The following is a 15,000-nucleotide window of genomic DNA, read 5'->3' as shown; positions in this document are numbered from 1 at the left end:
CTTTTAGAACAATAAAGGGTTCTGGCCCATAATCAGTAAGGCTAGGCCAATATAATCCAAACACCACAGCAATGCCAATGCTGATACCATTCACTAAATTAATTCCAGCAATCACATGTGACATTCATAGTGATTGAAAAAAATATATTAGTTAGTAAATAATTTATTTACTCAAATATTCAATTTTTCTTCTCAAAATATTTTAATTAATAGATCAAACATTAAGTGGACCATACAAAGACAATACAATATTTTCAATTTAACAGCTACACAGCTACATTACTCGACGAAATACACTAAATACACTGAATTTCAGCTTGCTCAAATTCCCTCAAAACTAAAGAAAGAAAAAGGAAAAGAAATGAAAATAACCCAAGGGAAGGTTTAAAGAAATCACACAGTTAAGAAGGAACACAATACTATCCCAGGGAATGTTGCCAAACAGTGCGGTGTTCAGGTTGTGCAACCTAAAATTCAATTAGTAGGACATTATTTATCAACCTGACACCCCTCATTTATTATCATAAAATTATTTGGACACAACAGCAAGGTCAACGCATTTCATACCCAGTCTTAGTTTACGGGTTATGTTATGTTATTTTGTGTCTTTTATAGCGCTCGGCTACTCAAAAGAGTGTCCCGGCGCTTTATTGACAACCTGAAAAAGACAAACACAACACACAGAATAAAAGAAACAGGGTCAGCAGAATACGGAAATCTAGGAAGCAAAAAGCCAAGTTTTCAGGCCCTTCCTGAAAGCCAACAGATTTGAGGTGCTACGTAACGTCAGGGGCAGAGAGTTCCAAAGCTGTGGGGCCCGGAGCATAAAGGAACGACCTCCCATACGAGCCTTCACCACACGAGGGACAATGGCAAGGAACATCGACTCTGACCTCAAAGATCAGGAAGGACGATAGGAGACGAGCCTCTTCTGAAGGTATTTAGCCCCTGTGGCATAGAAGGTCTTGTGAGCAAGAGTTAAGGCTTTAAAAACTATCCGCTGTCGGATAGGCAGCCAATGAAGCGACTGCAACAAGCCAGAGACTCTGACTCGCCTATGCAGGCCAAAAATGGCACGCGCTGCCGAGTTCTGGACCACCTGCATCCATTGCAGGAGATATTCCAGCAGGCCAAGATATAGGACGTTGGAGTAGTCCAGTCTTGAACCGATCAAGGCCTGTACCGTAATCCTCCTGTGGTCCTCAGAGAGCAAAGGGAAAAACTTCCGAAGCATGCGGAGAAGACCAAAGCAGGTGCCAGTGAGGGCAAGGATCTGAGATCTTAAAGTCAGACCGTTGTCAATTTTGATCCCCAAATTCTTAGCTGACTGAGACGACCGCCCCGGAGGAGACATGCCAGCAGGCCACCATACCTGCCAGTCTGGATCGGATTGACAACCGAAGAAGAGCACCTCCAATTTATCTGAGTTGCACTTGAGGCTGTTCAGTTGGAGCCATTTAAAAACAGCCCCAAGGCACTCACGGATACTCTCTCCATCAAAATCCTCTCCTTTCCGACAGGTAAACAGCAGCTGGGTGTTATCTGCGTAAGATACGATCTGGGCCCCGCGGACTCGGCCAGAGCCGCCAGAGGGGTCATAAAGATGTCAAAAAGAGTCGGGCTCAATACAGAGCCCTGCGGGACTCCGACTCCCAATGGCGGCATCTCAGCAGAGCTAGAGGAGGCCCAGACTGTTTGTCGGCGGCCGGCCAGAAAAGATGTAAACCAGCTGAGCGCCGTCCCCCTCAGACCAATCTCATGAAGTCTGACCAGCAGATCCTCATGGGGGACGGTGTCGAAGGCCGCCGACAAGTCGAGCATGATCAACATGGCTCTGCCACCCAAGTCCAGCGTCTCCTTGATGGCCTCAGACACCTCCAGCAGTGCCGTCTCAGTGCTGAGATTAGGACGAAAACCAGATTGAGTGGAATGAAGCAGATCGTGTGATTCCAAAAAATTAGAAAGCACGTTATGCACGTGCTTCTCCAGGGTCTTAGCCAATGCAGGGAGAAGAGAAATAGGTCTGTAATTGGCCAGGACCTCGGGGCCAAACCGGGCTTCTTGATAAGGGGAATGACCATAGCCTGTTTCCAAGCCGAAGGGACCACACCCTGGCTCAGAGAAAGATTCAGGAGAGGGTTGACCAGCGAATTTACCACTGCCGCCATCTTCGCCAGAAATTTGGCCGGACATGGGTCGAGCGGCGATCCAGATTTAAGATTGGCCAAAAGTGTCAGTGACGAAGCAGTTGAAATAGGCGGAAAGTCTGACAGGACTGGCCCTAGGGGAACCGATGGAACTGGACCAGCCTCAGAGCAAAGGGAGGCAACGGCCAGCCGTGGTGGAAAGGAGTCCTGAATCAGCTTAATCTTTGTGGTGAAGAAGCATACAAGATCCGATGCCCACGTCTCTGTGGGGGCAGTCTGGGTCGCATTCGACCGTGGGGCAATAAATTCCCTGACGATCGTGAAGATCTCTTTGCAGGAATTCGAGGCATCCTCAATCCTCCTAGCAAAGTAGCTCTTCTTCTCAAGGAGAATATCTCGGTGATAGGCTTTGAATACGGTTCTGTATTCGAGTCTGGCAGCTGGATCGTACTGAGCTCGCCAGGCCCTTTCCGCCACCTTGCACTGCCTGCGGGAAGCAAGCAGCGCTCCAGTGAACCAAGGAGCAGAAACCCGTTTAGGCGATGAACAGGGGGCCCTCAAGGGGGCCAGATCATTCAACCTGTCCACAAACCAGGCCTGCAAGGACTCCAAGTCCCTATCCAAAACCCCCGTAAGAGGGCAAGGATGTTCGCACAGTGCCTGTGACAACATTTCTGGAGTCACCTGGTGAAATGCCCTTGACACTACTCAGGGGTTTCTTATTGCCCAGTATGTAAAAGTTGACCAGTCGGAGGTCAGTCCACAGGACCGGCAGAAGTGCCGTCACCTCTATGGGGGACGTAGAAAAGACCTGATCCAAAGTATGGCCTTTGTCATGCGTTGGTTCAAAGAGATAGGGGGCTAAGCCCAAGGGAGCCATGATATCGGATAGTTTAATCACGTCTGGGTCCAAAGCATCGTCCATGTGAAAATTGAGGTCACCAGCCAAAATGCAATGGTCCGCTCTCATGGCCAACGTTGACATAGCAGACTGGAGCTCTTCAAAGAAAGTACCTGCTGGACCAGGGGGTCTGTACACTAACAGCCCTTTCACTGACTGATGCGGCGCCAATGATAAAGAAAAGGCAAGGGATTCAGACCCTTTGATAGCCTCAGTGGGAATAATAGAACATACAACGGATTTCTTCACCACGAGTGCTACACCACCGCCCCTTCCTTCCAGTCTATCCTGCCTGTAGATGCTATATTCTGGAGGGATTGCGTAACCGATATCCGGGTTGGAAGAAGCTCCTAGCCAGGTCTCTGTAAGCATCAGGCACACCGGTTTTTCCGTAGTCAAGAGGTCAAAGAGCTCCTGAGCGTAACTGCGCACTGACCTGGTGTTTAACAGCATACAAAGATGCTTCACAGAGGCCACCTCTGGACCTCAGGACCTGGAAATTGAGCCGCAAAAAATGAAACCAAAAGTGCATGTGTTACACAATTATACTTTCCAAGCAATCCCATACACCTGTATTCAACTAAAATAAATCTCTACCTTATTCATTGTCTGTGAAGGCACCCAGAGTTCTCCACCGCTGGTTTTTAATCTACAGACGTCAGTCAAACTACTTTAATCGATTAATAAAAACCATAAAAGTACCATCACAATATTATAAATCCCCCATGGGTCATTGAGTATTTGTAAATACAATAGAGCGGGTTTAACCTGAATAAAACCTTTCCCTTTTTAGAATTGGGATTAAAAACCGCCTGCGGATAGCACTGTAAGGAACTCAAAACATAATGAAGTGAATTGTGTCCTGTGCAGAGAAATTATTACAGGTACAGACACCTGAATCACACAGCCTGCTCCATCCTTGCACATTTCCTAGGATAAAATGAATAAGATTAAAACAAAATCCGGTTAGGAGCATGCAGTGAAACAGCTTCGTAACAATCCTCAGGTATGGTTCCATCCCAGGAGTAGTTTTTAACAGAAAATTCAATTACACTGTCTGTTTCATTAATTCAATCTCCTCCCGCTTTGCCATCATCTGATCCAATAAGTGTCTTTTAACCCATACCACGTCCTCTTTTGTCACTTTGTCCAGGGAATCAAATAATTAGATGACCACATTTAGTTAGAATGTTCTTAACATAATTTAACCATGGAATTGTATTGGCATGGTCTAAAGTGACACAATCCCTGAATATCTTATGGTTCAGTGATAATTGTGGATTAAGCCAGGGTTTAAGCCAGCAAAGCAATGGAGCCTGCCTTAATCTATCAGCCACTTAGCCGACCCCATGTTCCTGATGAATTGAAAAATTTGGGGTGGATTGGTGTACGAACGTAGAAATGTATTCAACTAGCTGTATACTTTCCATTGGCCTATATCCCCAGATGGCAGAGCCATATGAAGCAATCGCTATACATTTGGATTTATACATTTTAAGCATTGCATCCATTGGTTTAGCCCCCGGTCGGTGTGCAAATCCACTCAGAGTGGCCGCTGCACTTGCCCTCGCATTTACTTTTACTTTTTGTTGAGGAACCCAGGAACTACTCTCATCAAAAAAAACTCCTAGAAAGGTAAAAGCGGTCACTTTGGTTAGCTCTACACTTTCACATATGAAAGTTTGAGGTTTTATAGGTTTCCAGCACATAGTCATTACGGGTAGATTTAGCTATGTTTAATACCAGGTCCAGGGATTTCATGAAGGCCCCAAAGGAGTCTAAAAGCTTTTGGAGCCCTACCGCTGTTCGGGCTAATAAAACGGCGTTGTCCGCATAGAGGAGCACCAGAATAAGCCTTTCCCCTACTCGTGGAATGTCCAAACTTGCCATTTCTAAAATCTTGCCCAGATTATTAATATACAAAGTAAAAAGTATGGGTGCTAAAATACAACCTTGACGGACCCCGCTACCGACATCTAAAGTGTCTTGTGCATTTTCCTTCTTGGTTGACCCTCACCCTTGCAGTGAGGTCCCTGTGTAGGTCAGCCAGGAAGCAAACTAAACTAGGGTCAATGCCCATATCCAGGAGAATATTCCATAGCTTGGACCTATTTACCAGGTCGAAAGGCGTCGTGAGGTCCGTAAAAGCCAGCTATAGAGTCCCTGCTTTTCCTATGGCCTATTTGCCGGCTAATAGATATAAATTAAGACACTGATCCAATGTGCCCCTACTACTTCGAAAACCATATTCTAAAACAAATAAAACCTCATTTTCTTCTAACCAACCTGTTAATTTTGTTGGAATCACTCTCCCTAAGACTTTCACTGCGGAATCTATTAGTGAAATCAGCCTGTAGCAGCTCTGGTCCCCTCTCTGACCCTTCTTAAAAATCGGGCTAATACTGGAAGATGCCCACGATGATGGGAAACCCTGAGACCTTGACATATTAAAAACATTGGTCAGGATTTTGGCCCAGAAAGATGTATGTTGTTCATATAAATCCACTGTGACACTGTTGGGTTCAGGAGCCTTATTACTGCTCAATTGCGTGATTGCCAATTCCACTTCACATTCCTGCAATTCTATTTTATGGGAGGTCCTCCTCAAGTCACAATTAATTGGCGTTTCCTGGCTATCAGTAGCTTTATATATGGTTTCAAAGTGAGTGAGCCATTGATCTTCCATAATATTGCATTCAACAGGGGCGCTCCCTAACCCAGAAAAGAAAGGTTTGTTGACAATGGCCCAGAAGCTCGAACTATCCTTTAATACCTCTACTGATAGCAAAGCATGCCAAGATTCTTCTTTAATTTCCTTTTTTGTTGATTAGTACAAGCTTATACTCTTTACATAACTTGGCAATATTAACACGATCTCGTGGAGCCCTCTTCACTTCCGCTGCCAATTTTCGATGTGCTTTGAAGCAGTTGCTATCAAAATGTCTCTCTCCTAACATTGGCCAGGGATTTGTCAGTAAGATGAGGTCTGATGCTACATGCGCACAAATGCCCTCAAAGGCCATAAGAATTTCCGTCCCCTGATTAGCATTGTCTAGACAGCTTGCAAACTAATCCCCCACCTTCTCACATAGATCATCAAAAAAGAGGTCCAGAAGTACTTTGACCCATTTTAACCTCAGTCCTTGGTCAGTTGCTTTCAAACTGATTTCAGCCCCTGGCTTTTCTTGTTTCCCTTTTAAGCCACAACCCCTATCTAGTACCAAAGTTAAAGGGGTTATGGTGCTAAAATGAGACCATTTGGCAATATAAGTGATTATGTGAGATTGAAGAATTGGGGAAATAAAAATGAAATTGATAATAGTATCCCTCCCCCATGTTTTGAAAGTGGGAATCCACTCCACATGATCAGATGAGCTTGGTTCAAAAAGGTCTACGGACGCCTAAAGATCATCCAGACACTCACCCTGTTGTGTATGTTCAAAATGTGGCATTGGGAAATTAGCCGGCCCTAGAGGTTCTTTCCCCAAGCTATTCAAATAACATGCATGAATGTTAAAATCGCCCATAATTACGATTGAATAATACGTGGTTTGTTTCAAATGATACATTTCTAAAACAACATTTCAATTGATATAGATGTTCATAAAAAAGACTAGTTTCTACTGAACTATAAACATTTACAAACAACACATTGTTTGACTTATAATCAGTGAATTCAATTGCCAAACAATTGTAAGAGCCCACATCCACCATCCTATGTGCCCCCACCAGTTTAAGTGAGAAGAGCATAAGAAGACCCCCTCGAGCCCTACCTGATGGGGATGGTTGCGCAGGTAACCAATAGGATTTATTGCCGTCCACCCAAAAGTTGTTGACCGTATCCCAGGTCTCCTGAAGCCCAACTATGACATACTCTTTTAACAGACACAGCCACCTAGGGTCTTCTTTTTTGCTCCTTAAACCTGTGATATTCCAACTTAATAATGTTGCAATTAGGCATGATACTCTCTTCTAAGCCCTGTCCTTTATCATCTTCGCTAAGGTTGCTCTGTTGGTCAAAGGGTGCTAGTCATTCATTTTCATCCAGTGTAGACAATGCGAGGAATCTATTTTGACTGTGTAAGCAGTTTTTTTCCACAAACCTCTCAGGGAGCCCTAATGGCGTCTTCGTTACTCCTGATGAGCTTCTATGGGCATCATCGGGGAAAATTACCTCTCTGATATTGGAATGGGAAATAGGGCGATTTTGGATTTCCAATGAGGGCAAGCCCCCTGGAAGGAGGCATCCAGTATGTTTGCCCCCTTGGGAGGGGGGTAAAAGAATCCCAGTGGCATTGCCCTGATGCCCCCCTGCCCCTCGTGGGGACTGCCCTTAAATAGCTGCTCTGCAATATCTACACTCTCAAAGTTGACGACAATGCAGTCGCCGTCAATCTGTTTGGATTTTGGGCCAACCCAATCTACTCGTCTGACCGCGAAACATCCTAAACCACAATGCTTGAGCAATGACTCACCTGAACAACGAGGAGAGAACAACGAAGACTGCTCAACATCGAAGGCCGGAACCACGACGGCCGTAACCACGACTTGGGTGTTCACGTGGGGCTGAACAACGAAGGCCGAAACAACGACTTGACGCCCACGTCACTTCTCTCCGATGTCTTCCGCCTACCATCCCCTTACGCTCACTACGATTGGGCTTTGTGGGAGTGATACGTCACTCATCTCTGCCCAATCACAATCATTTGTCTCCCGCGATAGGTTTGGAAATAAAAGTTGACATTGGCATCGTTTTGCCTGCACCCTGGTTGGCGTTATCGGTTGTACAACCTTGGAAAAGCGACCATGGAATTCTTTGACATTCAAAGGTAGGTCATTTCTTTGAATTAATGTTTTTTTTAAAACACATAATTCTTTTTTGGAGTATTATTTATAAAATGAGTTGTTTTACATTCGTATTTAATATGACGTATAAACACTTTAACTTCTTGCAACACGTTATTAAGGGATTTTTGGGGGGTGTGGGGATTTTCCCCCCACAAATAATGACTAAATAAAGGATTTTTGTTGTACAGGAAGTCGTTCTAAAAAAAGTAGTTGTAATGAATAGATCGTTGTTTAAACCTTTGTGGTTTAGGAGGTCGTGGTTCAGGCAGTCGTGGTTCAGGCAGTAGTTATTTATTCATACAACCCGTCTGACCATTATAATGTGCGAGGAAAGATAAGGCATACTGGTAGGGAGTTGATCACACCAGTATTTGGTTTTGCGTAGCAACTCCATGGTTGATTCCACTCTATGTTGCCTCAATGGAGGGACCCCTGTGAGTATGGCAACTAGAGGGGTGGCTTCTGGGGGCAGATGGAGTCTACTAACTACTGTTAATCTTACTTGTAGCCCCGTCAGTCCCTTGATGTCTATTCTGTACATGGCCCTTTTCTTTTGGGAGGCAACCTATAGGTGACTCAGCCCTACAGGTGGTATGTTTCCTTGCCTGGCCCCCTGGGGGTACTGCTGAATTAATAACAGGGTAACATAAAGAGCTAGACTGTAGTGGTTTTTGATTTCCCTCCGCCCGACTATCCCCTGCAGACCATGTTTGTGCCTGACGATTAGAATTGTAATAAGTAGTGTCACAAACAGCTCGTGTAACCCCAACATGGGTCTCAAGGCTATCCAGTTTGACCTTAACCCCTTCCACATTGTTCGCCAATATAACAATGTCTTTAGCAATGTTGTAGAGAATGGGCTCTAGTCGTGTGGTGAAAATGTCCATCAAACACTTTCTCCATAACTGTTTCAACGCGTACATCTGAATCACCAGCCTGCTTAGAGGTCGTATCTGCAGAAAGTTGTCCAGGAAGGGTACACTTTTTACCCCTTCTTCTTACCTATATTGTTGCATGGTCCAAAATCTGTGCTCTTCGTTCCAGGGGGACATGATTTGACTGTGTATTATCAATAGCAATTATATTTTCACTCCCCGGTATATCTTGGGTGAGACCCAGTTGGACCTCGGCATTCCGTATTTCCTTATTCAATGCCCCCACCACTGAGGTCAGATATGATATAATGGAGGTGGAGTTCCTGGGCATTGTTATTCATGGGTTCCCCTGCTCTTGACTACAATGGGTTTTTCGCTTACCCTGGTTTCTGTTGCAAATGACGATGTCAGGAGGGTGGCCCAGCTTAATCTCCTTTGGTCTCTGACGGGCGGAGATGGGTGCTGTGAGTGCCCCTAGATGATTTTAAAGGCGCCTCCTGGCGCAGGACAGATGGTGTTGGTGGCTGTGCGGGTGCACTGGAAACCACTAGGGATGCTGGGGAGTGTAGTCCTGCTCTTGCACTCCGGCCCCCTTGGCACTCCTGTGGTCTGTGCCCCCTTCATGGGGCACACAAACAGGAGCAGGGCTGAAGTAAATGGAAGCGAGCCCTTGGGGAGTCTTCTGCCTGGTAACCAGGGCGATGCCTGATGGGGTCACCGCTGCTCCGCCCCAGCACAGTGTAGGTACATCGGGGGGGATCAGCTTCAGGCTGCCCAGCTATCATGCCTCACTCCTGCCGCATATACAGTCTCAGCAGAGGAAGCCCTGCATCCATCCACAGGCCTGCATCGAGGCAGGTCTCGATATCCTCTCACTCACACGTTTGGGTCCTCAGGGCCATAGCAAAGGTACAGGGCAGCATCTGCAAACCCAGCCCCAGCCCCCACCCATTGGACCGCAGGGTGTTTTGGGACAGCTCACCAATTAGAGTCGACAGGGCTGGTCTCATCAGTACAGCACGGTAGCTCCGCGGCCAAAGCAGCAGGCACTCCGTAACTAACATGAGTCAGGGCCGCCGTGGCACCTCGCAACTCCCGTGCCAATGGGCCCAGGTGCAGCGCTCTCGGCTTCGCCCACCATCTCTTCTCAGGGCAATCGGTGTGCTCCGCAGCAGAAAGATGGCGGGTCAGTGGCCGTGGTCTTGGAGCTAGAAAGGAACCGGTTGGAAGGTAGGGCCGCAGGGCGTCCGCTCCCGCTACTGGTGTGCTCAGCAAAATGCCCGGGCAGTCCAGAACCAGCAGCGCTCTACACAGCTTACCTTGAGATGTCACTAATCTTCTTACAGCAGCTGCCTTTTTGCTTAATATTCAAAGAATGAAAACAATGTGAGGCATGTAGTATACATTTTTCTAAATTTCTCCCTCTACCGTCTCTGTGTTTGACTCTGGGAGAAATGGGCCATGCAAGAATCTCAGGTTCTGGCCCTCATTCAATACTGAAGCCTGAAGCCTGAAGTTTTGGGGCACTACAGTTTGATGCCGTGTGCAGGGTCTGCTTTGATTCTCTGTCCCCAGCGCTGAATCCATGGCTCTTTGTCTTGCTCGGTCGTGGCCTGCAGAACCACGCTGGTGGAAGGGAAGACCCGCCGGCCCAGTTCCCGAGCTCAGGTTTCCTCTCCAAGCCGCACTGTGTCTAGAAAGCGGGAGTGCGGCACCCCGCAGCCCGCTGTGTCGGGGCTGTCGCACATGTGAGATGCTCTAGTACTGTCAGAGAACTGATTTCTGAGACATCTGCTGAACCTCCCATTTAGTACACCATTGATTCCTCTGTGGATCGATCCAAATGTTAGTTCTACTGAAACCAAAGAAGTCAAAAGACATATCTAGTATTTTTAACCAGTCTTATTTTGTTACCAAACAAAATCCGGCATGTTGGGATTTTCGCCTCTCATCTGCAAGAGCCAGCAAAGGGGTCGGTGGTCGGTTTGAATCAGGAAGTGAGAGCCAAACAGGTATGGCCTCAACTTCTTCAAGGCCCAGACCACAGCGAAGGCTTCTCGCACGATGGTACTCCATCATCGTTCCCGAGGGAGGACTCTTCTGGAGATAAAGGCCACAGGTTGGTCTTGGCCGTTGTTGTTGAGTTGCGAGAGCACAGCGCCTATGCCATGCTCCGAGGCGTCCGTCTGCACAATGAATTCCTTCGAGAAGTCAGGTGTTGCAAGCACCGGAGCGGTGCACATCGCGTGCTTCAGTGTCTCGAATGCCTCTTGGCAAGCAGCAGTCCAGATCACTTTTCGTGGCTGCTTCTTGGACGTCAACTCAGTCAAGGGGCTACGATGGTACCATATCCCTTGACAAACTGGCGGTAATAGCCAGTGAGGCAGAGGAAAGCTCGGACCTCAGTTTGGGTCTTGGGGGCTCCCAGGCCAAGATGGTCTCAATTTTTTTCCTGGAGGGGTTGCACCTCACTCCCGCCCACCAGGTGTCCCAGGTACATGACAGATCCCTGTCCAATCTGGCACTTGCTAGCCTTGATGGTCAGGCCAGCACGTTTCAGAGCCTGTAGCACCTCCTGGAGATGCTGCAGATGGTCCTCCCAGGTGCTACTGAAGACAGCTATGTCATCCAGATACGCCGCTGAGAAGGACTCCAGGCCAGACAGCACCTGGTTCACCAACTGCTGGAAAGTGGCTGGAGCATTCTTGAGCCCGAAGGGCATCACTCTAAATTGAAAGTGACCCTCGGGGGTGGAGAACGCTGTTGTCTCCTTTGCTCCGTCGGCCATGGCAATATGCCAGTACCCCGATGTTAAGTCAATGGTGCTGAGGTACCGGGCTGCTCCCAGCCGGTCAATCAGCTCATATGCCCGTGGGATCGGGTGAGCGTCTGTCTTGGTGACAGAGTTTAATCCCCGATAGTCCATACAGAACCGAAGTTCTGGTGTGGTGCCCGGTGGGGCCGCTTTCGGCACCCACACAACCGGACTAGCCCAAGGGCTGCTGGAAGGTTCAACCACCCCCAGCTCCAGCATTTTGGCCACCTCACCCTGGATGCTGCTCTTCACTTTATCGGACAGCCGGTAAGACTTGGTTTTGACAGGCGGACTGTCCCCTGTGTCCACATCATGGGTACACAGATGTGGTATTCCAGGCGTGAGGGAGAACAACGAGGCATACTGCTCCAACACCTGGCGGCAGTCCCTTTGTTGCTCTGGGGTCAAGGATGGGGAGAGGACCACTCCCTCCACCGATCCATCCTTCTCCTGGGCTGCCAGAAGGTCAGGAAGAGGCTCACTCTCCTCCTCCTCGCTCCCATCCGTCATCATGAGGAGAGCAAGCTCAGATCGCTCATGGTGAGGCTTCAGGTGGTTGACGTGGAACACCTGATGGGGCTGTCGGGGGGGTCTTCAAATCAACGACATAGGTGGTCTGGCCTCGACGCTCCACAATCTCGTACGGATCAGTCCACAGGTCTTGGAGGGCACTAAGCTCCCCAGGCTCCATGACCCACACCTTCTTTCCAGTGTCCAATTCCACCGTCCGAGCGTTGCAGTCATATGTAACGTCCATAAGTTCCCGGGATCGGGAACGGTCTGGATACAACAAGAGCGACAAACGTAATTGTCTTTATAATGTATTTAATGGGATGCGAAAACAAAAAGGCTGTATCAGCCTAGGAGGAAATGTTACAGGGTATGGAAAAAATACAATGTTAACGATACCCTTCACAGCACCTGGGGCTCTTACCGTCCTCCGCATGCACACCGGTCCCGGTTTACGCCAACGGAGGGCACAGTGCTAAGCAACGGCCGATAATGCCGCTCGACTGCTGCTCAGGGGGTAAGTCGATGGTGTGGGTGCTCGGAAAACTTGGGAATGCCCAGCCGGGCACTCGACCAAGCAGGGACCAGGGAGCAGCTGCTCAACCTTCTGTCCCAACGGAGCACTCCCTGTAGGTGATGTAGAGGTCCTAAGGTCAGCCTCTATTGCCTTGTAACAGATACGCAGAAACACCTTCGAGGCGTGCGTCTCTGTTAACTGAACTATGGACAGAATGGGGCAGAGAGCAGCCGCTCGATCACGCCTCCACTTCTATTTCCTTAGCACACAAACTCTGCTCTGGGCTCCACGGCTGAGACGTGGCAAGCACCTCCTTGGTGTGCGTCTCAGATAGATGCAAGAATACTGTCAGGGCGGGGGCGGAGAGCAGCCGCTCGATCACGCCTCCGACCACAATCTGCAAAGTTGGACCCACGACACTCTTTAGCAGAGAGACGGAAAACACCTCCGTGGTGTGCGCCCCCGCCGGTCGCTAGGAACGAAAATCGAGGGTAGGGAGACGCCGCTCACACTTACCTCAAATCTTTCTCAGGTGCACTACGCAGTACGGACGACAAGGAAGCTCGATCTGCGTTTGGCTCCGACGTCGGCAATGGATCAGAATATCCGACACTGCACCGTCGCTGGAAAACGCTTATGAAGGCGTTTCCGGTCCACGGGTCTCTCGCTAGGCAGGCTGGTCATGGTAGTCCCGGTCCTGTGAGGGCGCAGATCAGTCGCGATGGATCGCGCTGTAGTAAGCAGGAACGACAGGAGCGAGGGAAATCGTGGCATCATACCACTCCTTCATGACGGCTTGGCTAGCCTCCAGTTTGTCAGAGGCTTCCTTCCACAGCTCTGCCATCTGGCTGCGGATGGCCAGCATGTAGCTGACGACATCACGGGAAGCTTCTTCGAAGTCTTCTCCCACCCCTCCTTGACAAGGCTGAGTGGCCCCCTAACGGGATGGCCATAGAGAAGCTCAAAGGGGCTGAACCCGACTCCCTTCTGTGGTACCTCGCGGTATGAAAACAGCAGGCAAGGGAGGAGGATGTCCCACTTCCGCCTCAAGTCCTCTGGCAGGCTCCGGATCATCCCCTTCAAGGTCTTATTAAAGCGCTCTACGAGCCCGTTAGTCTGGGGGTGGTAAGGAGTGGAGAACCTATAGGTCACTCCGCACTCCTTCCACATGGCCTGCATATAGGCCGATATGAAGTTTGTGCCCCTATCTGACACCACGACCTTGGGGAATCCCACTCTGGTAAATATCCCCATCAGGGCCTGCGCCACCACAGGTGCAGTGACGGTCCTCAGAGGAATAGCCTCTGGGTACCGAGTGGCGTGGTCCACTAACACCAAGATGAACCGGTATCCCACAGAGGTCGGAGGGTCCAACGGCCCAACGATGTAAATTCCGACCCGCTCAAAAGGGGTCCCGACCACCGGGAGCGGTTCCAAAGGGACCTTCACTTTTGTCCCAGTCTTGCCACTCGCCTGTCAAGTTTTGCAGGTCTTGCAATAGGTGTCAGCGGCAACTCTCATCCGGGGTGATTAAAAATGCGGGACCAACCGTGCAAAGGTTTTGTCCTGGCCCAGGTGTCCAGCCAAAGGTATTTCATGAGCCAGTTCCATTAGGAAGGCCCTGTAGCATTGGGGGACCAATAAGGCCCTCGAGGACCCATGCACCGGAACCTTAGGTTCACTGTAAAGGAGGCCATCCTCCCAATACACGTGATAACTGCCGGTCTCCTGATTGGTCGCTTGGGCTTCGGCGTGCCGCCGCATGCCTTCAAGCGTGGGGCACTCTTTATATGCCCGACAGAATTCCTCCCAGGTAGGTCCTCCTTCCACATGCCACTCGGCAAGGATCGGCAAGTCCCCCACGGGAACAACAACCACCTTAACGGACTCCGGGGTTACCTCCGCGGGCTCCCCATCCATCACACGGGGTGTGTCCTCCACTCCATTTTCCTCTTGACCGGCATTGGGTTGGGCCGTAGTTTTAGACTCCAACCCGGGTTGAGTTCCTTACCAGGCAGCCATGGACCGTGTGACCACTCAAGTCCATCCTGGTAACCCCAGCATCTCAGTATGGGCCATAAACTCCACTTTCTTAACGGCGGTATGTTCCAGGTCGTTTCCTAGCAGACAGTCCACAGGCAAGGCAGGGCTGATAGCAACTCTCAACGGGCCTTTCACTCCTCCCCACTCAAAGGGAACCTGAGCCACGGGATAGTAGCTCAGACTGCCGTCAGCCAACACGGCCGGATGGAACACATCAGGTACTATTTGCTCAGGGGACACCAGCTGCCTCACTAGGGTGGTCACGCTGGCACCTGTGTCACTCAGAGCCTCCACCTCCTCCCCGTTAACCTTCAATCTCTGCTGGTACTTAGCAGTGTTCGATG

Source organism: Lissotriton vulgaris, chromosome 10, assembly GCF_964263255.1.
Source record: "Lissotriton vulgaris chromosome 10, aLisVul1.2, whole genome shotgun sequence".
Lineage (NCBI taxonomy): Eukaryota > Metazoa > Chordata > Amphibia > Caudata > Salamandridae > Lissotriton > Lissotriton vulgaris.
This window is presented reverse-complemented; position numbering follows the sequence as displayed.